General features: G+C 36.8%; 1 protein-coding gene across 37 annotated transcripts in view; it reads right to left on the bottom strand.

The window, feature by feature from the left end:
- The window catches only part of EIF4G3 (eukaryotic translation initiation factor 4 gamma 3), a 319678-nt gene that overhangs the window by 246027 nt on the left and 45896 nt on the right, over nt 1–27755 (bottom strand). The window lies entirely within an intron of this gene.

Here is a 27755-nt window from a genome sequence, read left to right as displayed (position 1 = left end):
TACCACAATGAAAAAAATTAAATTCTACAATAAATAACAAAAGAACTCTGACTATAGAAGAGCTAGAGGAGATTTTCTTGATTCCTGTAGGTTTGGCATTACTAATCTGTACAAATTGTTTGGGGATTCTATCAACAAATCTAGCTCTTTCTGATTTTGTAACCCCTTTTTGAGGTGGAAAGAGTGAGGATCGTCTTTTCATCCACATGGTGCAGCGGTAAGCTGATGCAGACAATGGTGATCATCTAGACCTGCATGTACTGCAACCATTTTCAGCATACATCCCTAAGAAAGGGGTACACAATCTCCCACATCATCCCCACGTGGTAAATCCTCTACCTCAAGGAGGCAACCAAAAAGTAATGTGGAATCCTCCCTGCTCACTAACTATGCCTCAACTTTTTAAAACCCTGTTTTAAGAGGACTATAGAAAAGTTATAAAGAACTCAAGAAAATGGTGAATGTGATTCATTTCATTTCATCTAGAGGATGAGTGAATGGTGACTCTAAAGACAGACTTACAATAGAGAAAGGCTGAAAACAAAAAGGAAATAAGACCCATCTCCCCTTTAAGAGACCAAAATCCTACTTTCCTGCCTATGAGCAGCTTCTCCACAGAATTCCCTAACATTTTGTGTTTCAGAGGCTGTGGAGTCAGACAATCTTGGGTTCCGTTCCTAGCTTTAGCCCTTAGTACACTGTGTGTAGTCATAGTTAACCTCTAAGCAGCTTCCTCGATTGTAAAATGGTAACAGTAACACATTCATAAACTGCTCTGAGGATTAACAAAGTCATTGGACCAAATACTCTCTGCATAATGCCTGACACTAGACATTCATTCCCTGTTAACTCCCTCTTCTGGCCCCCAAATTAGAAGTGATATGATATAAACATGGCCAGGAAAGTGATACTAAAAGGATAAATGCAAGGAGTTGGCTTATAAACTAGTAACCTCATTCATTCATTCTTTTCAAACATTTTATGAGTAGCTACAAAGTAGTAAATAAGATAGACAAAGGTGCTTACATTCTACTGGGGGCAGACAGACCAAAACTCAGTAACCAAATCAGGTAATTGAAATGATGAATATGGCATGAGGAAAATAAACAGAATAGCATGAGAGGTGAATACCATACCAGATAAGGCAGAAGAGATAACATCTAAATTGAGATCTGAAGGATGCAAATAATCCACCCTACAAAGAGCAAGGGAAAAAGCATTCCCAGAAGGGAGGGATCAAACACAAAGGTCAGAGGTGGTAAAGGGCTGTGTTCAAATATCAGGAGACTAGAGCGAAGGGAGCAGTATGTAGGGAGTGATAATCACAGTTTGGAAACTTAAGCAGAGCTACATCATTCAAAGCTGTGTGGGGATTGGTAAACAATATGAAATCTAAGATGAATGGACAACAATGGCAGACATTAAAGGGGGGGGGTACGACATTGAACAGTATTCTTTAAAGACTACTCTATTTACAAAAAATGAATTGGAGAAAGGTAGGAGAGGAAATAAAAGAAGATTAATTCAGAGACTACAGCAGTTGTCTAAAAAAGAAATGACTGTGGCCTGGAAGAAAGTGCGATACTACAATAAATGGAGAGAAAAGGCCGAGTTTAAACAGCAAAATCAAACGGATTTGCTATAGCATAAGAGCAGAGGGGTGAAGGAAAGGAATAATCAAAGAATGGCTTACAAATGTTTTATCCTGAGCAGCTAGGTAGAGAGCAATACTAGTATTTACCAAAACCGGAAGGAACAAGTTGAAGTGGGGGTGAAGAAGAAATGAAGAAGTCTGAAATGCCTACTGGAAATCCAGGAGGAGATGTAAATACACAAAGTGAATATAGGAGTATGCAATTCAGGCTAAAAATCTGATCGACAGACACAAAAACTTGAAAGTCATCAACATAAAAATAGTATTTAAATTCAAGAAAAAGAAAAAAGGCAAATGACCACAGCCCTGAGTGAGACAAAGGAGCAATAAGGACCTTGCCCAGAAGTGGCCACTGAGGTAGGAAGAAAACCAAAAGAGGCAGCTGTGCGGGGGTAGCCAAGGACCACATCACTAATCAGGGAAGTGAATATTGCGTCCGTAACACTCTCTTTACACTGCAGCTGCTGACACACCAGGACAAAGGTAACTAACTTGCAAGCTCTCCAGAAAGCCCTGAGAATGAAAAGTTTCAGACCAAACAGGCTGCTATACTCCAGCCAACGTGCTTCAAGACTCCCCTCAGCATTAAAAATCTACATACATATATGAATAAATGGAAACTATCTCCTAGAATTGAAATAATACATTTAAGGCATTTAACAGTGTCTGGCATACGGCAAATCTGAATTACTGTTAGCTACCATGGTGGTAAGAGATAATCTGAGTTCTGAGGCTCCAGAGCAGAGTACTCCACAGGAGAGCTATACGCTTAATCGGGTTTCTCAAATGTATGAAGTTTTATTAATGAAACAAGTGATACCACTAGTGTAAGTATTATTACAACTATACATAGAAATTATAAGGATTTTTTTTTTTAAGGAAGAGGGGACTGATCAATATTTTCCTACTGCAGAGGAAAGGGAATTGGATAAAAGCTGACTTATGCTCAATTTTATTTAGTTACATAAAGTTACAAGTTATTTGCGTTTCTCAGACTTAGGTCTTAAGTGTCAAGGTTCACTTTGACTCCTAAAGTAGGTAGATAGATATGTAGAGAAAAAGTTAACACAATCCTTAAAGGCAGATAAAAAGAGCAAATGAATAAGGCAAATCAAAGCCGCCACCCAGGCCAAACACCAAATCCCAAGAGTATAAAACTTCTAATTAAAAGTCACAAAACACGAGAATAATTTTACTTCTCCCCACAAATATAAAAACATGGCTCAGGCATTCCTATTATTTAATCACATAGAGCATCATGTAAAGAGATGCAATCCTAGGAGAAAGAACAAAGAAAATCTGACCACCTGCTATTTAAGAAACTCTCTCTTAGGTAATAACCATGACTTAGGTCTAAAATAACCCTAGGTATATAGAACAGATGGACAATCAACTCTATTATTCAGAAAATGATTTCATAGTTTACACATACATATTATCTAGTTTAACACCCATATAAATACATATAACTACTTCTATCTTTATTTCACTGGTCATTACTGGAGATTACTGGAGAGTGGAGGAAGCAGAAAAAGGTTGATATAACTGGCTGTCAATTTTATTACTCTATTACAGTCCAAAGTTTATTACGGCGAATATTTCATTTTATTATGAATTTATGAATATGAAAGCTTAAATACAAGTACAAATGTAAATTCATAAATATATTAAAGAAACAAATTTTTATCTTTTTTTTAAAACTGCAAGGGTGGGGGCTGGGCCGGTGGCACAGCAGTTAAGTTCGCACGTTCTGCTTCAGTAGCCTGGGGTTCACTGGTTCGGATCTCGGGTGCGGACACGGCACTGCTTGTCAGGCCATGCTGTGGTAGGCGTCCCACATATAAAGTAGAGGAAGATGGGCATGGATGATAGCTCAGGGCCAGTCTTCCTCAGCAAAAAGAGGAGGATGGCCAGCAGTTAGCTCAAGGCTGATCTTCCTCCAAAAAAAAAAAAAAAAAAAACCAAAAAACTGCAAGGGTGGGGACCGGCCCCATGGCTGAGTGGTTAAGTTTGCACACTCGACTTCAGCAGCTCAGGGTTTTGCAGGTTCGGATCCTGGACATGGACATGGCACCGCTCATTAAGCCATGCTGAGAGGCAGCGTCCCACGCAGCACAACCAAAGAGTCCTACAGCTAGAATAAACAACTATGTACTGGGGGGCTTTGGGGAGAAGAAGAAAAAAAAGATGGTCAACAGACATTAGTCCAGATGCCAATCTTTAAAAGAAAAAAAAACACCTGCAAGGCTTTTATTCTCTTATTCTGTTCCAGCTCTGGTCATGGTGGAGTTTGTTTTTCCATTATTTATTTAGGCCTTGCTTTATTCCACCACGGATTTGAGGTAGCTTATTAAAAAAAACTTATGTAGATAATATAATATTTAAATGAAAGTAAATAAGCAAATATGACAAAGACTTATAGCAGGCTAACGCTCTCACTATATTGCAAAACTTAGGCCATTAATTTGGCTCTGAGCTTCCTGATGGCTAGAGCGAAAAGAGAAATATCAGTTATATAGTTCCCAGTTGTCTGTGTGGTGTTTTTTTGTTTTGTTTTGTTTTTTGAGGAAGATTAGCCCTGAGCTAACATCTGCTGCCAATCCTCCTCTTTTTGCTGAGGAAGACTGGCCCTGAGCAAACATCCATGCCCATCTTCCTCTACTTTATATGTGGGATGCCTGCCACAGCATGGCTTGCCAAGCAGTGCCATGTCCACACCCGGGATCCAAACCTACAAACCCTGGGCTGCTTAACCCTTAACCCCTTAACCTTAAGGGCTTAAGCCCTTAACCACTGCGCCATTGGGCGGCCCCTATAGTTCCCAGTTTTTAATATAAGGAGCAGGGGGGAATTTGCATGTAAAAACTCCTCCAGGAAATAATACTAATTTTAAGAATTAACACAACACTGAAATGGAAGTGTATGGCCCATTTCAGACCATAACAAATTTTAAAGTAGAAACTTTGAAGTAAAACATAAAGGTATCACAAGCATAATAATAACCTATATATATATCTATTTTTAAATTTCTTAAAATGATAATTTGATGACGAAGCAGGTCTATTCACATTCAAAAATCCACTCAATTCTCTGTACGGGACCCTTATTTGAAGATCCAAATGATATAATCCAGCACAGATTTTAGAGTAACTTTTACAAAATATTATTCACTACCATAGCTAGTATACATTTTTGCTTCTTTCTTACTGTCTACATCCATCTATGCCAAAACATTTGACTTTTTCTCTCAAACTAGAAAAAGCATAAAACACAAATACAGGAAGAATAAAATATAACTGCTTTGCCTAAGGCTGGCACTTCGAATCAATCTTACTATCTTTCTAGAATAAAGCTTCAGGGCAAGAGCTTTCAGGCTCCCACTAAGTCAGGTAATGAAAATTTAACTTTATAGGCAATAAACTCCTTAATCTGTCATTAAATGTAACACAAGATATATTTGGGGACAAAATTAACTATTTGGGTTACTTTTAGACTGTGTTGCACATCCCTATGTCCTGACAAACAAGTGACATACTAAGAAAGGCATGGACTTTGGAGCTCTCAAAGACCAGAATCTGAATCCCAACTTCTTCATTTACTAGCTAGATTATCTTGGGGAAAATAATCTCCTCAAATCTGTTTCCTCATCTATACTCTATGGGAATGCTGGAAAGATTTACCAAAATAAAGTTTGTGATATGCTTGGCAGGTAGTAGGCAATATTTCTGTTCCTGCTATCTGTTTCTGATCGTGATTTTCCTTTCTCTGGACTATTCAGATGACAAGGCATTTCAGGTCTCCCAGATTCCTACCAATTCGCTAACATCACCAAGAACTCTCCTACTTCATTCTTTAGAGCTTAGAAAAGCCAGAATGAAAGATGCGGTGAGGAAAAGTAGATCTTTGGGAGCATCTGACAAATATCGTGAGAGACGAAGAGAGAAGCTGAAAAGAATGCAATCTGCTCCCTAACTGACAAAATTCTGAAAGATACTGATTGATCTTTGCCACTTTGCACAGTGAGCATTTACAGAACATTTATTCACCTCTTCAAAGAATTTCTCTCTGCTATGAAACTTGTGAATTCCGACAACTGTTCTCCCTAAAGTGAGCAGCTTATCAGATCAACTTAGTTCTCAGCTTAAAGTACTTTACATGGAAGAGAGTCAGACAGAGAAAACTGCTTTTCTTATTTATATCTGAACTAGTGTAATTAGCCAAATTAATTCACCCAAATGTCACATGCCAGAAGTCAGATTACTGAAGATACTTGTTCCCAACATGTCAGCTATCAAGGAGACTTATGGGGGAAATCAATACTTTTATTAGCAAAACTCATCTCCAAAGTCCCACGCCCACTTAAAATTTAAGTAAATCTAATTTTTCCCCGAAAGAAAATGATCTGATGAATATACATGGCAATATAAAATACCAACCACTACTGCTCAGAAAATGTAATTCTCTTCCTTCCTTCCTTCTGTAGTCATCATTTCTTAATAATATCAAAGTACACTGAAACATTTTATAATCACTCCATCTACTAGCAAATTCACAGCAAGAGCTGCAAAGCATTCTACAAGTCCATCTCACAGCACTCAGAGCCACCCAAGAGAACAGAACCCCCCCAGCCATACTTAATGAACAAATAAGATGACATAAGTCTGTTTTTAATCACAAAGCAAAAAACATGGATTATCTTTAGATTTTTGTTAAAATAATACCAACAAAGAGAATACAAAGTTGTCATTACATCATTATCAACTACTTTCAATATTCAATAAAAATGTCCTGACAAAGAAACAAAATCCTACAAACTTACTGCAACTCTAAACGTAATCTCTTACAAGATAGACCCATGTGAAGTCAGTGTTCTTTTATTTGGTGATTCTGAGGTATGGAAATAACTACAGGCAATGTTTTCCTTTCTCGTTCTAGACACGCCCAATTCCCAGAAAGATGTTTTCTTTCTTAAAACAGTCAGCAGCATTTCTTTTCAACATAAAATTCTGAAAGGCAAGCATGTTGTAATAAACTAATAGAAAGGTTTTCAGTAGATTTTATGTTCTTATGTAGAATGGGTGTAGCCAAGATGACTTTCTTGCATAAATTCCAGGCCAATGTAATCACCATGTATCCAGTGTCACATGTTTAAATTTAAGAGTCTTCCAAAAAAATTTGTGAAACAATCAGACGTCATTTTTCAAAGATGGTAGGCTAATAAAGTGATTTTAAAATAAATTTGAGCACTAAGATCAGAAAGGTACAAATATTTGGAAAACTGAAAAATAACAAAAAGAGCAAGGGAGACAACAACTGGAAATACAATACAAAACATACCAATACTCTGCTCTTATCTAATGACAATGTTCCCAAATCAAATGAGCTCCTTTGTTATCTGACACGCTTTCAATGACTAGTGTTAATTACACATAAATCCAGGATGAATATCCAAATTCTGACTCCTTGAATTTAAGAGAGTCATTTTTCTTTATCCACAAATAGTCGATTTTAGCATAAAAGATCAAGTGACATTTTAATAAAAAGTAACTTCAAATTAGTTCTGGTATATTTTGGTACTTAACATTCAAGCATGGATAGGTACAGAGAAATTCTAAATTTGCATAAGGCTTCAAATCAAACAATCCCAGCACATGTGAATATTTAATTCACAAAAGCTGCTCCTGGTCTGCCTCCCTGTTCTGTATCTCTTTCAGCATCCCCTGTTGTTTACATCAAGGTTCCGGACCAACACAATTCCAAGTCAGGCTAACGTAGAGCTGGCCTCCCTCTAAGCTGTATGACTGAGTCAATTAAGGATTCTGGATACTTTCTAGCTGTGCTAATCAAATATCAACAAAAATCTTAGGAAAACAGCAATCTAGAGGCTCAAGATTTACTGCCTGCAACTATTTAACTACACTAAATAGCGTATTTATATTAAATATTAAACAAATACTGTTTTCTCCATCTATTAAAAAAATAAAGTTGTTTACATTTCTAATTACAATTCTAAATACATGATAGGCCTCAAAAATGTTAATTATATAAAGCTAAATGTTGAAATTCAGCTTGTCCTAGGTTACATAACTAGGAAACAATAAAACCAGAGTTAAAACTCTATAACCTGGTTCTCCGTTAAAATTTATTCCTGAGGGGCCAGCCCAGTGGCGCAGCAGTTAAGTTCACACACTCCGCTTCAGCAGCCCAGGGTTCACCGGTTCAGAACCTAGGCACAGACCTACACACTGCTTATCAAGCCATGCTATGGTAGGCGTCCCACATATAAAATGGAGGAGGATGGGCACAGACGTTAGCTCAGGGCCAGTCTTCCTCAGCAAGAAGAGGAAGATTGGCAGCAGATGTTAGCTCAAGGTTAATCTTCCTCAAAAAGAAAAAAAAAGAAAATCACAGGAATAAATTTTTTTTGTTACAGTATCATACCAGTTATATTCCTATTTTTGTGTTACAGTGCCATACCAGTTACATTCTTATCAATAACCTCTGCAGAGATGCATATAATTATTCTATCTAAAAGTCAATGTTATATATCAATAAACTCTACTGCATAAAACATTTTTTTATTCAAGAAAAAAACCCTACCAGCTAAAATGAGTCAATCTATACTACCTCTGCAGCAGCAGTGCAATCATTAACTAATGCGCAAGCTAATTATTAGTATACAACTTCAGCTTATAAATTCATTCAATTTCCTCTCTTTATCACTTTTTTCTAGAAGCCATTCTCATCTTTCCCTTCCCAAGGCCAAGGCGACTACCTCAATTCAGATCCTCATTCACTACTTGCAGCAGCTGCCTGCATTTTCCTGACTAGAGTCTCTTCCTGTTCAATTCAGACAGTACACTATCATCAGATCAATCTTTCTGAACAACACAGTGGTCACCAATGAACAAGACATGGCTGCCCAACTGTTTTTTATCTCCGAGTCCAAATCCTGTGATTTGATTATCACCACTACCTGGGATCTCTCCTACTTAAACTTTATTTCCCACTCCCTAAAATGAAGCCTCTCCTAAATAACACACACCAGTCTTCACTGTTTAATCTTGTAACTCCCAATGCCTGGAATGCTTTCTCTTCTTCCCTCCACTAATCTAAATCCTTTCAACTCCCAACTACTATCTGCATTAAAGTCCTGGCTTCCCTACTTTGTTCTAAGAGATGTACTTGCTTCCTTTCACTTAGCCTCAGTTATCCTATCTATTATTTGCAAAAAGAGAAAGGAAGTAATACCTCAAAGAACTACTGTAAGGATTAAGTGAAATAAATAATCCTTATAAAGAACTTAGTACATAATAGGTGTTCAATAAATGGTACCTTATATGCGAGAACACTGTTCAGACACTTTCTCATTATTCCCTATGTTAACATCCTTTCTCCAACTAGACAAAAGACTAGTAAGAATTCCTACTTGAAGAATTCATACAAGCAAATTTGTTCCAAAGCTAGTTAGAATCCAAAGCTGCCTGCTTCTCTTTTTGCCAGAAAAAGGCTTTTAGGGTAGAGATTATTCTGTTAAAATAAATCTTGGCCTGAATGACCAAAAGGATCATTTCTCATGTGAAGACTGGAACAAAGGACAGGGCACTCAAGTCAGCCCAACCATCTCCCAAAAGAGAACAGGTATTGCTTCAAACATCAAATCCAAGTACCTAAATGCTAATACCCTGCCTCTCTTCCAGTCAGCCTACCCAGCTGCAGGCACTACACATCGGTCAGTCAAGAGAGACACCAACAACTCAGATGACCCAAGTTCAGCAGGGAAAGACTCCGCAGGTGTGCAAAGAAAAGGGAATCGGGGGGAAAAAAACTGGGCAGAGAAATAAAGCTGATTCTCTTATTTTTCCTTATCTACTCCTATTGCTTGGGAGGAAGAAGATAAAATGGAAAGAGAACAACGACTTTTAGGAAAAGCAAGGCCTGACTTTGAATCTTGATCCCTCTACTTCCTAACTTCCTAGTTTAATAGAAGACCAGCTGGAATCTTATATGTGCTTCTAGGTTCAATCTATTGCAAAATGTTATTTTGAAGTCTATGAAGAAAATCTGGTCTCACAGAGATGTGTGGTTGAAAAAGGGAGGAGTATGTTAATAGCCTTTCCTGATAATTGTGCATATTCTTTTCTGCTATTACACCAAAATGTGACAAGTGGTAATTTTCAAAGGTTAGGTACAATCTGGAATCTGAAACCATATCAATTAACTTTACATACAGTTACATCAAAATCAATTGTTCTATATTGCATTTGAAATGTATCTTTCACCTATGCATACTTTTCACCTATGCATACACATATGTAACATCATGAACTGATCATCTGGAAAATATTGGTGCATTAAGTTATATAGATTTTCCAGATGTGGACACATTTCATTGCATAATATTAAATATCAAATCTGTTAACATCACCGCTTATCTCATCAGAAAAGTCTCTTACGTATTGGGAAGCTGTCAAATTCATAGTGGCAGAAACAAGTTTCCAATATTCTAATTTTCACTTGAAACCTGTAATTTTATTATTGGCAACAGTTTTCCTTGAAGTGACAGGCAGACTTGTTTATTTTTGAAAATACATCTGCTAAATATCTAAGTCTGAATAATTATAGTTTATCATTCTTTCAAGTAAAAATGGTGTTACACGAAAAGCACTGTTAGTTCCGCCTGCAAGTCACACAAGTGGTTTTCATTAAAACCGTTATCGGACAATTATGTGATGGAAGGGCTTTATGCATACCTCCCATTCGATCACACAGAATATTAAAAAAGCGTATACTCGAGTCAATAAAATGAATTAAGTTTTATTGTTTTATCAAAGGTTTTAAGTGAAACTGGTGCTTTTTTAGGGGATTCCTGTTAGTGAAGAACAGCATCATCACTAGTACAGTTGATCCACCTGGATTCACGCTAAGGTGCCAGCAGTTTGACCTACCATGGATTTTTGCACCATCAGTGAAAAATGTCAATAAAGCAAAAAAGGCAAAAAATATCTTAGAGCAATTATTGAAACAGTTTTGACCTCTGCCTCCTAAATAGTATGCTACTCTAAGAAAACCATACTCTCTCTCACAGGGCCCCTTGATGCCAGGAGCAGAATCTCAACGCCACTAATATCCAGAATAAAATTCCTAGAGCAGAGTAAACCTAGGTAAGCAGACCAGAAGCACAATGCTCCAAGTGAGTAAGGGCACCAGAAAACCCCATAAATGTAGTTATGCTAAATTAATGCAAAAATGGTCATCAAATGAGGTCATGAGAAAAATCTAAAGGGCTTTTCATTCACTGACAAGAGAACTACTGTGCATCTGAGAAATGAAATATGATTACTCATTAATGTTCTTTCTGAAAAGAAGAACAAACTAGTATGTATGTTGGAGTACACTCTGTTAGCCCATGTTTAGCACAATTCTAAAATAAATGTAGCAATGGTAGCCTTCTCTACTATTTCCCCACGGAGCCACTCCACCTGGGCCTCAACCATGCTCATGTACTTCTTCACCTCCTCCTTAGGATCTTACACTCTGGGCCCTTCCAAGAGGACCCTCACTCATCAGTGTAGTTCAAATCACTGGAAAAACAAAGACTTCTTGTTCTTCCTTTCTCCCAACCCTCTTTTCCTTTTCTCTAGCCTCAGGTTTAAGTAGTTAAGGACCAGCCTCATGAGATCTCTGTCTGGAATGGCACAGCAACTGAGACAGACGAAGCCAGTGGCATCAGCTCAGTCCAAGAGCTCTGAGTTGAATTAAACACATCCCACACAAGCCCTTTAATCTATAAACTGAACCAATAATTCCAGCCAACACCTGGGTTTCAAAGGACTTGCATAAACTTCAACTTCAGGCCCAGAACTTAACTGAAACAATTTCAGACTGCATCAAAGAGGTTACAGCAGTTCTAAAAACACTGAACTCAAAGGACAGGGTTTTTTTTCCTTAAAGATTTTATTTTTCCTTTTTCTCCCCAAAGCACCCTGGTACATAGTTGTATATTTTTAGTTGTAGGTTCTTCTAATTGTGCTATGTGGGACGTCACCTCAGCGTGGCCTGATGAGCAGTGCCACGTCCGCACCCAGGATCCGAACTGGAGAAACCCTGGGCCGCCGAAGTGGAGCACGTGAACTTAACCACTCTGCCACGGGGCCGGCCCCAAGAGACAGTTTACTCACATCAGTGATCTAAAGTACAAATTTTATTTTAGCATTCCAGTTCTTCCACTTAGTACGTGTGTGATTTCTGGGGTAATTACATTTAACACCTCTAAGCATACGTGTCTTCACCAGGAAATACGGACAATAATAGTACCTACTTCAGAGAGTTGACATACAGTTTAAATTAGAGGATTTCTTTAAGGCATTTAACCCAGTGCTTGGTATATGGTAGGCATACAATAAACCATAGGTAACATTAAGATCTCTAAGAGCAATTCCTCTTTCTAATGTAAAGGTTAAAATGAGGTACATACACCAAGAGCAGCTGAACCAGTGACAAAATAAGAGAAAATTTCCCTCAGATTTCAAAGAAATATTTATATAACATAACTGTGAATAAGCTTTCACCATTTTGCATATTATATTCGCTTCTTAGAACATGTGACAGCCGAGCTTTAGCATCTAAAAATTTAGTATAAAGTCATGTGCCACATAATGATGTTTCAGTCAACAAGTAAATCCTCCAAAAATCTCTCAAGAATACAAATACAAAAAAGCTGGGTGGTATGTGCACTAGTGTTTGTTCTATAATTTTCTATATGCATAAAATAGTTCTCTAAAACATGAATCATCTGTGTAAAGAAAAAAATCACAACAGGGAATTCTTGAGTAAATTAGAAATTGAATTAAAAATAAAATTGTAAAATATAGTCCAGCTCTGATAGTTTACATATCCAAATGTAACATGCTTTTTAAAATAACTTTTGCTTATTTCATCTTGATGGTTTACTTCTATACAAGCAAAATGTAGGACAAAGGCAACACTATTACTTTTGCCTATTAACTGAGGCAAAAGACATTCTTTGAATAACCACGTAACTGTCTAAATTCTCCACCTCATATTACCTAATAAAACATTAAAAACTAACACTGGTGAAAAAGATTCTTGTCTCTATTTCATGAATGAATATCAAGTACCAACAATGAGCTAGATGACACACAGCCATACAAAAAGGAAATAAAGTTCGTTTTGACTGTACTTTTCAGAATAATTTCAACAAGATCAAGTCTTGTACTATGGCAACTTAACTGCAGCAATGCACTTTCTTTACCAAAAAAAACACAAAAGGAAATTAAGCTTTGCTTTTCTTTGCATTTTTCATTAAAATAAATTGGCTTTTTCTTTTGCAACTGCTTATTTTTAAGTAAGGAAGTAAAATTCTAAAAATGATACTGTTGCTGCTGCAAAATATGAACAATGAGATTGGGGATGCTGAAAGAGAAAAGGCTAGTGCAAGCCCTAACAAAGGCCCAGCACACCGGCTGTGGCTAAACCCCGAGTATGAAAGCACTCTTTGTCTTTCTGGTCAATGCAAGGCCATTGAATATCCCAGTATATAGTTTTAAAAAAGGGGGGGTGGGAGGCAGGCAGGAGAAGAGGGAGGATGGGGATATCTCCTCAGCTGCTTGGCTACAATAAAGATGAAAATTGCAAGGACACAGAAAAGCTGTCCAAGCATGCAGCTACCCAGTCTTTGTCTATTAACACAGACCAGCAAAAAGGACTCACACTCCCTGCTTATACGACATCTCATTTTACTATTAAACAAAGTTTCAGGAATTGCATTTTTATTTCACATTGACCCTTTCAATCTAGTTCATTCAGAAAACTACAAAGGAAATAAAGTATTTTGGCTTCTAATTTGGACTCCAGCCATGATAATCCTGTCCCATTTGCTTGTGGAGACATCAGCAAAGTTTAAATTAAGAAAAACATTTCATTTTTTTGTTCCAATGTTTTTCAAAAGACCAAGTAACCAAAGGAGGTGGGTTCTCTATTGAAGCCAACAGTTCAATGTTTAACACAGGCTCACAATAGAGACCTCACATTTCAGTGCACTATACTTGCTTTGAAAACAGTAAACCCTCAGGGTGTGGATCATAAGCATTTTCCTCACTGTCATAACTTAACCAACTGAAAGAAAGTCAGTGAAAGAAGCTGTCATAGTTTAATTAAATTTGATTGATAACCCATTGTATAACGATCTGTGAAGCTACAGTTGGCATAAGACACCATTTCCTTTGAGGTTCTAAACAAAGAAAAGGGTCATTCTCCAGTATTAAGATTAAAAATAGAAATGTCAATTTGCTTAAGAAATACACACAGATAAAGTTAATATGTCTTCATTACTAAAAATTTTCATTTCAAAATCCCACTTCATGACTAAGATTTTATACGCATACAGCTGACTATATAGCACTACGTTAGATTTCACTTATGAAACAAACCAGATTGCAAATGCATTTTAATAAAGTTTATTCTCAAGGCTATGGAGGTTTTGAACTAGAAATTCTGATTATAATACTACTTTAAGAATTACCGAATTCTGTCTTGAGTTGAAATGGGTATGAAACTGTAAAACTGAAATTTGGAAACGTCCTGGAAGATAATCTCATAAAAATGAATGTCTAACTAAACGAACGGGAAAAAAAGACCCAGAGAAATTAAGTCACATGCTGAAGGTCACATGGCTAAATTTCCTGTATAATGACAGTAGAGAATAAAAAGCCAAATTCATGTACAGTTTGCAACCTCATTTTTACTGGGTCATGATATGCAAATGAATAAATCATCTACTAGTCCCTAAGGGCCTCTAATAATTTTCTGGAAACCACACTGACTTCTGAAATAAAATGGTATTTCAGTGAGAATAAAGGGATATAGTAAAAACAAAGAATGGCAGCTAAGTTTATTCGGCAAATAAAAGGAACAAGAAAATATTATGTACCTTGAAAATAGGAAAAAGAAAACCACAGGTATAAACACAGCCTTTAGGTCTGTAAACGCCCTATCAACTATAATTAAGTTTTTTAAGATCATTTGATCACTGTTTAAAAAAAATTCAAATGGTACAGACCATATAAAGAAGAAAGTACCAGTATAGAAGGATATAAGGTAGAAAGCACCCTCCATCATCCAATCTTTTTCTCCTAAAGGTAACCATTGTCAAGTTTCCTATGCATCTTTCCAGAAGTTTTCTACACATATACATACACTATCATTTTTAAGAGTTCTTACAAATTGCTTCTAAATTAATCATTGTGATTGTTTCAAAATTATCTAAAATATCAGGTCACTATAGGTTTAAGAGAAAGAAATTTCTAAATATGGGTCATTCACAATTATGAAAACAAAATGAAGAAGATTGTTAGATGAGAGAAAAGTTATGAAATAGAGAAAATAAATGTACCAAGTGTTAACAGAACTATTTGGTCTACTATTCCATCTGCAAAAATAATTTTTAGCATTTACTTTCACACAATGGAGCCAATTAAAATACAACATTCTAGATAAATGACACTGTCACTTTTGATGAGCTATATAATCTATTAATCTTTATAACTATTTCTCAGTGCAGCCCATCTTCATTTTCCCCATTTCCTTGCAGTTACATCTTATTAAATCTGTTACAATCCGGTAATCACTCCTTTATAAGTAAGATTAGGTCAAATCATAAACTAACAATAGCACTCCAACTCCAAGTCCTGACAAAAATATCCAACAACCAAAGTCTAATGCACTGCATATGCAGTCTTCAGAAAATATGACCTCACAGATCTGAAATTCAACATTGGGCGGGAAGACTATGCTAATAAATACGAATTTCAACAACTCATATGACCCAAAATACATCTCAGTATAAAAGCAATAGTATAAATTTAAAAGCAGGCTTGAGCCAGAATCCCACATCCACAACCAACCTTAGTTTTCTAATTTGTAAAATGGTATTCTTAACAAGCCTGGCACCTGGTAGATATTCAACAAATAATAGCAATTATTATTACTAATATTAGTAGTAGTAGTACCAGTATTTTAAAGGAGAGATTTCATACATTATAATAAATGTAAACAATTCCTATACAATATTTCAAACAAAAATTACCAACAAAGCAGAGTTCCTAATATAATTGAAAAATGTACACATACATATAAACATACATTCCATTTCCTCAATTTATGAATGCACACATATGCTATGATACAGCTAGCTTTCAAGAAATGTGAAAACTTAGCTTTGGACTCAATATTTGACATAAATTAAAATATCAAAAATACCACCTGAGCACACTTCTACTTTTTCATTTGGCCTTATGAAACGACTTTTACTTCAACCCAACAAGTTGGGAGGGGAAACCTTCACCTTCCTTTACAATGGATCCTAACTATAACACACTGTGTATATTAGCCATTACAAACCATTTCATTGCCTTCCAACCTTTAAGCTGTCACTATTAAGAGGAATAGTGATGCATGAAGATTTTGATGAAAATAACAGTTTGTGAGCAAGAGTTCCTTCCCTCACTGTTCATGTATCAAAATTCTTTAACTCTGAATGCAATTAGCACTTACTGTGCTTCAGCTTGCCATCTTTACAGGGATGACGCACACATCTGTAACTCACACCCAGACTGTACTAAGTGACAAAAGGTCTTACTGTCTGCTAATCATGTCCTCCTGAAACGTCCCACCCTCAAACACGGCCATAATCTACCACAACTCTACTACTGACAGCTAAAGCACTTCCCTACTCCTGCTGCTGTTTACAGATAGCACGCTTATCTGTCCAGAACCCAACGAAGCAGCAGCAATCAATCTTACCTTCTCCTACTCCCCTACCCTACGCATCATCTATGTTTCATAACCAGAGAGAAAACGGGAAGGATCCACTATGGTGACAAATTGTGAGAATTAACTAAGCTTCTTGAATTGTTGTCAATTTTGTCAAGTAAACCACTGACACAATTTTCATATTGTAAGCCAAAATGTCAGTTTTCACATTACCAATACTTTGTAAAATAGGAAATTTTAAAACTACCCACAATTCTATTTCCCTAGGCCACTCCTAGCATTTTTATCTATTTTCTTCCAGTCTTTTCTCCTATGTACACATTTTCTTAAAAAGTTAACGTAGTGTACATAAAATTACTACCTTTTACTTACTAAATCATGCATTTTGCTAGTATTCATTACTATATTTCAAAAATAACTTCATTACAAAATACATACGCTTGTTGAAACTTTTAAAATACAAGACTAAAAGAAGAAATTAAAAATCATTCAACCACAAGCCAGTGATAATCACTATTAACAAGTTAATTTTATTTCCTTCCAGTCCTAAGAATTAACTGTTTGATTTCAACTCTGTACCACTAATGAAACTGAGAAAGTATGGAATTTTCCTAATAATGGCCTGAGCTACCTTTGGTCCTATGCAGCTTATCATTAGTCTAAAGCACCATGCTGATTTTCAAAAGTGATTGATCATTATTTGTACATCTTCAGGACTACACTGTGTGGCACGCAGCAGTCAAGGAAGAACTTCCTAAAGGCAAAGAGCACCATAGAAAGCCTACAAAATTGAAGGAAAATTAATTTCTACCCATGCTAGAAGAATCAACTACAATCATCCTTTCATACAAATGATATCCAAGATGTGGCAAAGACTGGAACTCCCTTTTAAAAAAAGATACAAAAACCATACAGAAGAAATATTTTGTTTCTCAGGGGAGTTTATGTATAGCTAGAAGACAAAAATAAAACTTGAAAGTTTGAAAAACTGTTGAGATGAACTCTAAAACACAATTCTAACACTAGGGTCAAAATAAACAGAGACATATTCCTCTTCCTTAATGTTTCCTTCTTGGTGTGTACTCTAATTGTGGCTCCACTGTAAAAAGAAAAATGTTACTCCTTCGACAGATCCTGATCTGATCTTTCAAGTCTGTTACAAAGTCCAGAAAAAACGTCACTGCAGGTTATCCATATCTCATCAAAGCTCCTTCAGACCAACTGTCACCTGCCCACTCTACTATACGTTCCTGGCTTTCCTAGTTCCATGACATTACCTCCTCCCACCTCCATTTTGGCCCTATCCCTTCAATCTTGCTGGTTGCCAACCCCCTTTAACTGACAATCCCATTGGAACCACCATCCCAGCCTACCCTATCTGACCTTCAGCCCCATCCATCACACCATCAGAAAAGATGACAAAAGCCAAATTTTGGGTTCTGTGGGTTGAAATCCAATACTCATTTGGTCTTCCCACATCAAGGAATGAGAAACAGATACAATAAGACATTCTTCAGCTTATATAAAGCTCAAAAGCAATGAAGAGCTACAAAAAAGAGCATAAATACTCTCAGTTCTATAAGACATTCATTCACGCACTCATTGAAATCATTCAACAAACATCTATTAAAGAGCCTACTTCATGCGAGACATCATTCTTCGCAAAAGGAGATGAGTGATTAACAACACAAAGTCCCCACCTCCTGGAGCTTATATAAAACCAGTTAACAGTATGTCAATATCTCAGTAAATGTCATTTTCACCCTATGACTTTAATCTTCACAAACTCAAATACTAAACAATTAAAAATCACAAAAGTTTTTTAAAAATGAGGGTGCAGATATTTTTGTAAGTAAATGATGTAAAAAGAGTCACAAAGTAATCTGCAAGCAAAATATTCAGACTAATTACATTTTGAGGGGAAAATAGAGGTTTTTCCATTTAGAGGCTATCAAATCTCAATCTCAGGTTGAAATGTGACAGTATCTATTCTAAATACTATCAAAGGTGACCACAAAGTAATCTGTAAAGGCTTAATAGTGAATGCCTATTATGGGAAAGCATGTTATAGGCAACTAGGATACAAAAGGTGAAAGGAAAATACTAAATGCCCATCTGTACAGGACATTAACCACTAAAAGTCTGACCTTCAAAGAGCTTACGATGTGGTTAAATAATATATGTATATAACAAATAACCATTCCAGAAGTTTTTCAAGGAATGCCAATCAGTGATGTCAATGACTCAATAAGAATTCAGAAAACAAATATTTATGGACTGGGATGATCAGGAACCATCCCACAAGCAAGAAAGGATTGAAATGGATTGCAGAGGAAGGCTAAGACTGAGAAAGACCAAGAGGCATTCTAAGTAAGGGAAACACAAACACAGGGACAACAATGTACCTGGAATATTCTATGACTGCATATTGTGACTGGATGGGTAGTGCAAATACACACAAGGTCCACACAAGATGAGACAGTCAGGATGTCAGGACTAGAAAGGACTCTAATTCCACCACGCTCCTCCACATATGAGAAAAGTGAAATGGGGAAAGTCACCAAACAAGGCCACAAAGTAAGTCAATGGCAAAGTCAAGATTATAACCCAGGTTTTGCTGATGCTTATGTGTGAACACTATCTCTCTGTTGAGTCTAAGGTAGTTGCGGAATGTTCCAAGAGAAAACATGAAGCAGGCAATCAGGCAAACGTCCAGGTGAACAAACAGTATGCATTTGTTGTCATGTTAGAGATAAGGTTTAAGGTTTCAGCAACAGATGAAATCTTGGAGAAGTATAGGGAAGAAAACATGAACCAAAGACCAAATCTGAGAAACTATACAGGGGATCACGCTCTCTTGCCCCTACATCCGTCTTAGCACAAAGAATGGACGCTGCTGCCATTCTTTCACATTAGTGGATCTGAAACAGGGTCACTGTGCACGCACAGGATGTTTTTGTTTCCTCTACTCCAAGCAGTAAGCCCTGTAAGACAAGCCCTGTCCTAGGCTGTAAGTGTCCCAAGTTCTTCTAGTGACTCTGTCTCGTTCAACTCAGGGAGGATAAAAAGGATGAAGTAGTAGCATGCGTTGGAATTTGAGAGAACCAATGTAATCACACTCCTGTCCCTTCAAAGTTCTAAACAAGAAAGAGATGTCGACAAGGAATAAAAACGTCAGCTTTACTACTGATAAAAGCTATACTAGAGAATTTAGTTTGTGCCCAAGAATAAAATGGGCTTCCTATTCCCTCCAGCCCAAGACGCTGGGACTTGCACAGCTGGTAGGACAGCTGGGTCAGTAGAACAGACATTTATCTAGCCAGCTACCCAGTGGAATACAAAGAATGCAAGAGAAGGACCACTGGGGTCAAAAGACCTTCAAATCACTAATTCTCTTCTCACCTGAGACTCACAAGAAACACAGAAGGGTTCTTCCCCGTGGGGCCAGTCCCAGGAATACACTTATTCAGGTTCTAAGAACTGACTTGATAAGGGAATAAATTTGATGTCTAGTGATTTCAATCAAGGTATTGGTTCTCAACCTTGGCTACACATTAGAATCACCTAAAGAGCTTATAAAAACCTCAAGGCTCAGGCTGCACTCTAGAACTAAATCAGAACTAAATGTGGAAGTGATATTCAGGTTTTCAACTCCTTCCAAATAATTCCAAGTTGCAGTCAAGGTTAAGAACAACTAAAGAAAAACCAGAGCAGCAGCCAAATGGTACAGAGTTAAGGTATTTGAATGAGTGATGAGGAACTTGGAAACAAAGAGACCAATATCAGCAATTTTGTAGTTAAAAAAGGAAAACAAAACAAACAAAACCAGTGAAATAACGGCTCAAATAACAGCAGTTCAAGACAGGAACCTTTAGCACAGAAAAGTTCTGAACAAGTTACGGGCACAAGGGAAGGATTCAGCAGCCAAGTCAAGAATGTGCATGTGAGGGAGAAGGCCAGTAAATAAGGGAGCAGGAAACTTGAGAGATATGCAAGGGAATGGAAACAGAACCAAAAGAAGGTGACCGGGAATTTATAACAGAAATGAAGACTTCCAAAGGAAGCTGAGTGAAGATACAAACATAGAAATATTTTCATAAAGAAACAGGAAGTGGAATGAGGACACATTTCCTCATCTTACATTCCCACTGCTTTGCTCTCCTCAGCTAAGTCAGTGAGATCATCCGTACTGCTGAGAAATAGAGGAAGAACTACAGAGAGGAAACCAAAAGCTCCAAGAATATGTAAAACGTCTTATGTAGAAATCAGAGGGCAGGAGATACTGTGAAGTTTCCTTTCCTTTGCTGTGCTCTCTACCACTGATTTCCCAGCCACATACATTTTTAAAATAATAAATCCCATCCATGGTTACTTTCATTTCCCATTTCTTAGCAAAGATCACCAAAGGCATCAACTCCATTACTCTAAAGTTTGGCACCACCCACAAACATCTGTGGTAAAGAAAAAAAAATTTTTTTACAAACCACTTTTAAATAGGCAGTTCTGTGCAACCTAGAGCAAGCCAGTTGAGAATCACTGACTTACAGCATATACAATGACCACGTCGTCCTTCTTCGTCTGGCTCTTAGGACAAAGTTAATTTAAATCTCACTCCAGGATTTCCCACCTCAACTCAAGATCATCACTGAGCCTACTTATCCACCTGTACCACTTCAAAAAGTTCATCTTCCATCTTCATAAGATTCCTTATTGCTTGTTTTTAAAGAGAAAAATGGAAAAGACAACTTACTTATTTTGAATAGATATTGACCCTAATTATATGACTGGAATTTTAACATTTCAGATTATGTCAACAATAAGCTCAGAAAAATAACTTGCCCTTTAAAATAGTATATTCTTTAGCATCCATAAATTAGTTTTTAATTATATAAGCTTAGAACCTTACACATAAACATTTTCAATGCCTCTCTCTTTCTCTAAAAAAGTTTGTCCATTTATATTTCTATTATGCTAAAACACTTTCAAACTTTTTTTTTAAGTTTCAATTAAATCAATTTTCTTAAAAAAAGAAACCAGTATAGCAATGAGAATGAACTACAACTACATACAACTGGTATGAATCTCACAATGTTGAATAAAAGAAACCAGACACAAAAAGGAAAATTCTATGTGATTACATACATATAAAGTTCAAAAACTGACAAAAATAATCTATGTTGTTAGAAGTAGGTCAGCAGGAGCACAGACTGACTGGAAGGGAACCTACGGGTCTTCTGTGGTACTGGTAATATGCTATGGTTTCAATATTCGATACTGGTGATTTCAGTATGTGAAAATTTATTGTGACGTTCACTTACAATTGTTTTGGGGTGGTTTGTTACACAGCAACAGATAAACTTCATCTATGCACAAATACAATTCTTCCATTATAACAAAATTAGGAGGCAGCATTATGGCTCCACAAGTTGGCCACCCTGGCCAAGTTTCCAACCCTCATACGCAAAATGGAGCTGCTGTGAAGATTAAATGAGTTAATCCCTTACACAGTGGCTAGCACAGAGACAGCGCTCAATAAATGTTAGCTTTGGGGGTGTTTCACTGTTATTCCTTCAGTGCTCTCTAAATATATCATATTTTCTCTTCTACACCTTTGCCTCATCCTCACCACCTAGCTCCTCCATACTCAACTAAATCCTAAGCATTCCTCAAGACCAAGTGTAAATCCTTCCTCTCTGACAAAGTATTTCATGACTACTCTTACCTTCAAGCCTCCCTTTTCTAAGATCAACTGTATATACCAACTATACATACATAACTAAATAATGTATATATTTAAGTTTTGTTTACCTTTAAAGAATCTTATTTCACTTCCTCTATATATAAGAGAGAAGACACAGTAACCTAAGTAGAATTTATAAATTATTGGGCCCATCCTTTAATCTGTCACACAGATGAGTAACAATAGGAGTGTTCTAGTTGGATACCCCAGGGATCTTCTAGATATTCCTAATACTTAAGTGATCACTGATAACTACTCCATCACTTCAAAGTCCTACTTCAACGCCCCAGCTAAGAATTAGGTGAGTAGCATAAAAAATTGGGGGAAAGTTTCATTCTAAAATCTGAAGCTCAATAAGAACATGTGCTTTTGCTATAAAAACCAAAGGCTAATTGCTCCACCTCAATCTGCAACTGGACTGAAGGGAGATGCTGAAGATAAGGAGAGAGGTGCTGCACTGGAGAAAAGAGCCTCTCAACACTGGCAGGGCGTTGGGGGAAGAATGATGAAATTCAACACAATAATAATAGCAGGCACCACTGAGCACTCTCTGGGCTCCATGCTAAGCATATACATGCACTTGTCATTTAAAACTCAAAACAACTTTGTGAAATAGGTGCTATTATTAAACCCATTTTACAGATTAGGAAACGGAGGAACACAGGTTAGGTGGCTTTCCCAAGGTCACACAGCTAGTGAGGGTCTGAGTAGAAATTCAACCCAAGTCACCTGAGCTCCAGTTCCAGTAGCCAATCATGTGGCCACCATCCTCTATTTCCCCCCTGTAATGAATTCATGTATTTATAAACAGTGAACTTAAAGACTGGAGAGAAGCTTACACAAAGCTATATTTCAATTTGAAAGGATAAAGGAGTTTAGATAAGCTCATAACATAGTATCTCTTCTATTATTTCATATGAAAACTCTTTATACCAAAGAATAAATTGTAATTGCTAAATAAAAACAAAATGTAAACATTTTTAAGAGGCCAAATAATTTCTATCCTCCCATATATTGGGGGAAAAAAAAACTAAATAACTAACTGAAAGCAAGTAACTTATTTCCCTGTTGATTTATTATCAGTTATGAAATACAAGGTGAAAGGAGGATTATCTTTTTTGAATGTCATAAATTAGGTGGAAAATGAGTTACAAATTTAAACATGCTGCTTTCTAAATAAACATTTCATTATTTAATATGCTTTCACACACCTAATGTTTCAATACTTTCAGCAATTAGCACATAGAGACAGAAGAAATTTCCTGCCATGTCAGACAATAGATATTTTTCAGTTTGGGCTAATTCAAGTTCAGCTGTGATTCAATTACTACAGTCCACGCCATAATATCGAGCACTTTCACGCAAGAAAATAACACAACTTAAATGTGTGAAAAACTTCTTTCCAGTGCATTTAACACATCAGCTGGGGGCTTAGTCTGCCAGTTTGCACTACACATGTGAATGATGTGTAACTGTATGTACACCAGGAGCAATGCTGAGTTTCAAATAACTACTAATTCAGACTCACGCAAGAACTGAATCATGATGATTTTGGAGGCTAGAGATTTATAAGGCAAAATCATGTCTATGAAGGCAAAACGGCACAGTAGGAAATATGGATGTAAATATGAGAGTAATATAACCCAAACCCAATTAAAAATAAAATCCTCTAGAAACTGCTGTTCCATTTGATGGTCAGGCTTTTCTCTTTTGAGATGTCTTCACAATCCTCCTCATTCTCTCCTAATGGTAAAATTATCAAAATATTTGAAGGTTATAAGACATCTATCTAGTCTCAAAGGACATGCTGCAATTCTCTTTATCTGCCCTAGTCCACAAAGACTCTGAGACGTGGTGGACTTAAATCACACAAGACAAGACACTTAAGGGAAAAAAAAGAAGGAACTGATGCCTTCAGTACCTATACTGAAGTAGATCAGAGCATTTGTGCCAAAAATTTGGCTTAAAACTTACTAGCACTAAAGTAAAAACAGGGAGGGAGACACATTACTTCTGGTGGACGGTGTTTTTATTTTCAACTGCAGAAAACAAATGTATCTGCAAAAGAAACTTCTTTCCTAGATTATGATCAAGCAAATTTCTGCCACAAGGGTCCCATGAAAAATACAGAAATACTATAATTTCAGTGATGACAAAGAGCATGCATTAAACGCTAATACAGTGAAGGCATTTAGGAGATAGAAATGCTGTGGTACACACAGTTAGCTTTCTCATGGTCTAGGGATCAGTTCAAGGATTGGAAATATATTCTCCTCCTTAAATATTCAAATATGATATATCTCATCCTCAAACTCAAGGTGTATTACAGAGCTTTCAATAAATTTCATCGGGCACACAGTGAAACTGCATTCCAAGAACCTGTAGAAAAGATGTGCTATTGCTTGTTACATCAGCACTAGTGGCTTCAAACACCAGAAAGCCAGCAAAAGTGATACCCTACTATGGAAATTTATAGGGTAGGTTTTTTTTTTTTTTTTTGAGGAAGATCAGCCCTGAGCTAACTACTGCCAATCTTCCTCTTTTTGCTGAGGAAGACTGGCCCTGAGCTAACATCCATGCCCATCTTCCTCCATTTTATACATGGGACGCCTACCACAGCATGGCTTTTGCCAAGCAGTGCCATGTCTGCACCCAGGATCCAAACTGGCAAACACCAGGCCACCAAGAAGCGGAACATGCAAACTTAACCTCTGTGCCACCAGGCTGGCCCTAGGGTAGGCTTTATTTTGCTTCTATAGAAGGCCAATTCACTGAGGCACATACAGAGAGGAAGGCTTGACTGCCTACAGTAGGAACAGATTCTTCGGAATTTTTAAATCATCTCAAGCTGTCATACTCAAGATTGATTAAGATTTCAGTATGTTGGCGTTTAAATTTTTCTGTACAGTCTTTCTTAAAGGAAGCATAAAATGACATTCATTTTGGCCTACCAACAAAGTATACTGTTAAATAGTATAATTCTTTGAATAAGATGAAGACTAACCATTTTAAACTAGTCAAACTAAAAGACCTTCATTTTTGTGAAAACACGCACTAAGGAGCTCCTTTTCTCAATCACTAAGCAAAAAAAGAGAAGAGGATAATATTTCAGTCATGATTTTCTGTTACTACAGTGTTTTCTGGCCTTGTCCTTTAAGACCAAGTAGATCTAAAATTACCTCCACATCAATTAACTGTTTCAAGTCATCCAGGTTAGGAAACAAGTTCCACACGTCCATGTCCAAAGTGGCACATATTACCAAAAAATGTACCAAGGCAGTATCAGCTGCTACAAATATGAAGGGGTGCAAGAAATTTAGTTTAATTATATATCCATTTAAAGCCACTGAGTTCTCAATAACTGTGTACCCATTACAATGCTAATATGTAAAAGATCAAATCTGGCTTATCCATATGCAGCTTAAGAGCTACAAAGAACAGACTTTTAAAAGAGGAGACACTATTAGACAGTATGATAAATAATGTGGTCACCTTAGCATAAAACAAGATAACATGACAGTCCGTGCCTGGAGAACTGAGCTCTTGGAAAGTAAAAACTTCTGATAATTACAGCTCTAACTAAAAGTTTATTTAATGGTATCAAAGCTCTAACATTAACATAGAATAGTATATAACACGTTAACACATCTGAGTAATTTGCAAAAGTCAGATTAATATGACAAAACTAAAACGGGAGTTTTAATTAAGATGCTCCATTAGCCTATTATTTGTTTTTGTTTCACAGCGACCTTTGTCAACAGCTGATTGATTTTGATGGAGCGTGCTAACTTCCAGAAGATCAAGACGTGCCTGGTTCATTTTTCTATTTTGAAATAAAACTAGTGATGATTAAAATTCTAAGCGCTAACATCTCCTTGAAATTGGTCTGATATTGGGTATGTAGAGATAACTTATGCTTGAATAACTAATCCAATTATATTTACTAAAGAAGTCCTAGAAACAATGTTTAAACACTATTGAAACTGTTCAAACACTGATCTCATTTTGTCAATGACAAAGGACCCTTAAAAGGAAAATCTTATGGTTACAATTCCATATAATAGAATATCTAACATTATTATGCACTAACTATGCCAGACCCTGCTCTATGCACATTAATGCATTTACAACAGACCTAGGAGGAAAGTTCCAATGTTTTGTATCATTTCAAGATGATGTAACTGAGGCACAGAAAAGGCAAAAAAAAAAGAAAAAAATCCCAAGGCTGGGATTCAAATCTAAGCATTCTGGTTCCATAGTCCATACTCAACCACAATACTACACTGTATTTGTATAAAGTATTGATTCTGAAGCTGAAGAGCACTTAAATAAATAAAAACTACATCAAGATAAGGGAAAAACAAAGGCGTCAGGAATTAAAGTTAACACATTAACAGAAATGGCTCTAGGACAACTGATGAAGTAGTTGAGTTTGCCCTCAGAACTCTCACTTCTGTATTCTAACCTACTTTGCCCCACTTAGTGGCATTCCCCCTCCTTCCTTCATAGGCATCAAGTATCTTTAGCATCACTTAAAATAGCAAAAGACTAAATCTCAACCACAATTAATATACCTTAATAGGGGTCCCGTGGCCGAGTAGTTAAGTTCGTGAGCTCCACTTCAGTGGCCCGGGGTTTCGCCGGTTCGGATCCTGGGCACGGACATGGCACTGCTCAACAGGCCATGTTGAGGCAGCATCGCACATGCCACAACTAAAAGGACCCACAACTAAAATTTACAACTATGTACTGGGGGGATTTGGGGAGAAAAAGCAATTTAAAAAAATAGATATATATACACCTTAATAAATAAATGACCAAAAATAGTTTGATATTTCTGGAAGTATTCCTATTTTACCACATGAATAGATCCCTTAAGCTCAAAGAAAAATGTTATAAAAGTAAAATTTAAATATTGTCTAGGAAACTGAGCAACTATTTTAAAAGAAAACAGGGTCTTCCTGGTATCTACAGACAGAATGAGACAGATAAAGCAATATAATAAGATGTTAATTACAGAATCTAGGTGGTAGGTATATGTAAAATTAGAGAAATTCTTACAAAAGTCACATAAATATCATTTCTCTGCTCTAAACCATCCAATGGCCTTCCATCTCAGAATAAAATCCAAACTCCTGACCATTTCCTACAGGGGCCTACATGAACTTGCCCCTAACTTCTCATCTTGAACTACATGGCCTCCTTTATCTACCTCAAATATGTGTACATGGGACGACCTCAGAGATCTTGCACCTACCACTTTCCTGCCTGAGACACTCTCTCCACAGATATTAGATATCCCACAACTTAAAACTCCACTTCCTTCATCTCTTTGTTTAAACCTCCCCTTAAAAAAAGACTTCCTTGACCACCCTATGTAAAATAACAACTCTCTCCAGCTTCTCTGTATCCTGCATTATTTGTCTGTATAGCACTTATTACCATGTGACTTTACATGTTTGATACCATCTTTCTACCCCTGTTAAAATATAGGTTTTGTGAAAACAGGGCTTGTGTTTATTCACTGCTCTGTCCCTGGCTCTTAATACAATGCCTGGTACATAGCAG

Source organism: Equus przewalskii, chromosome 2 (assembly GCF_037783145.1).
Source record: "Equus przewalskii isolate Varuska chromosome 2, EquPr2, whole genome shotgun sequence".
Lineage (NCBI taxonomy): Eukaryota > Metazoa > Chordata > Mammalia > Perissodactyla > Equidae > Equus > Equus przewalskii.
This window is presented reverse-complemented; position numbering and strand designations above follow the sequence as displayed.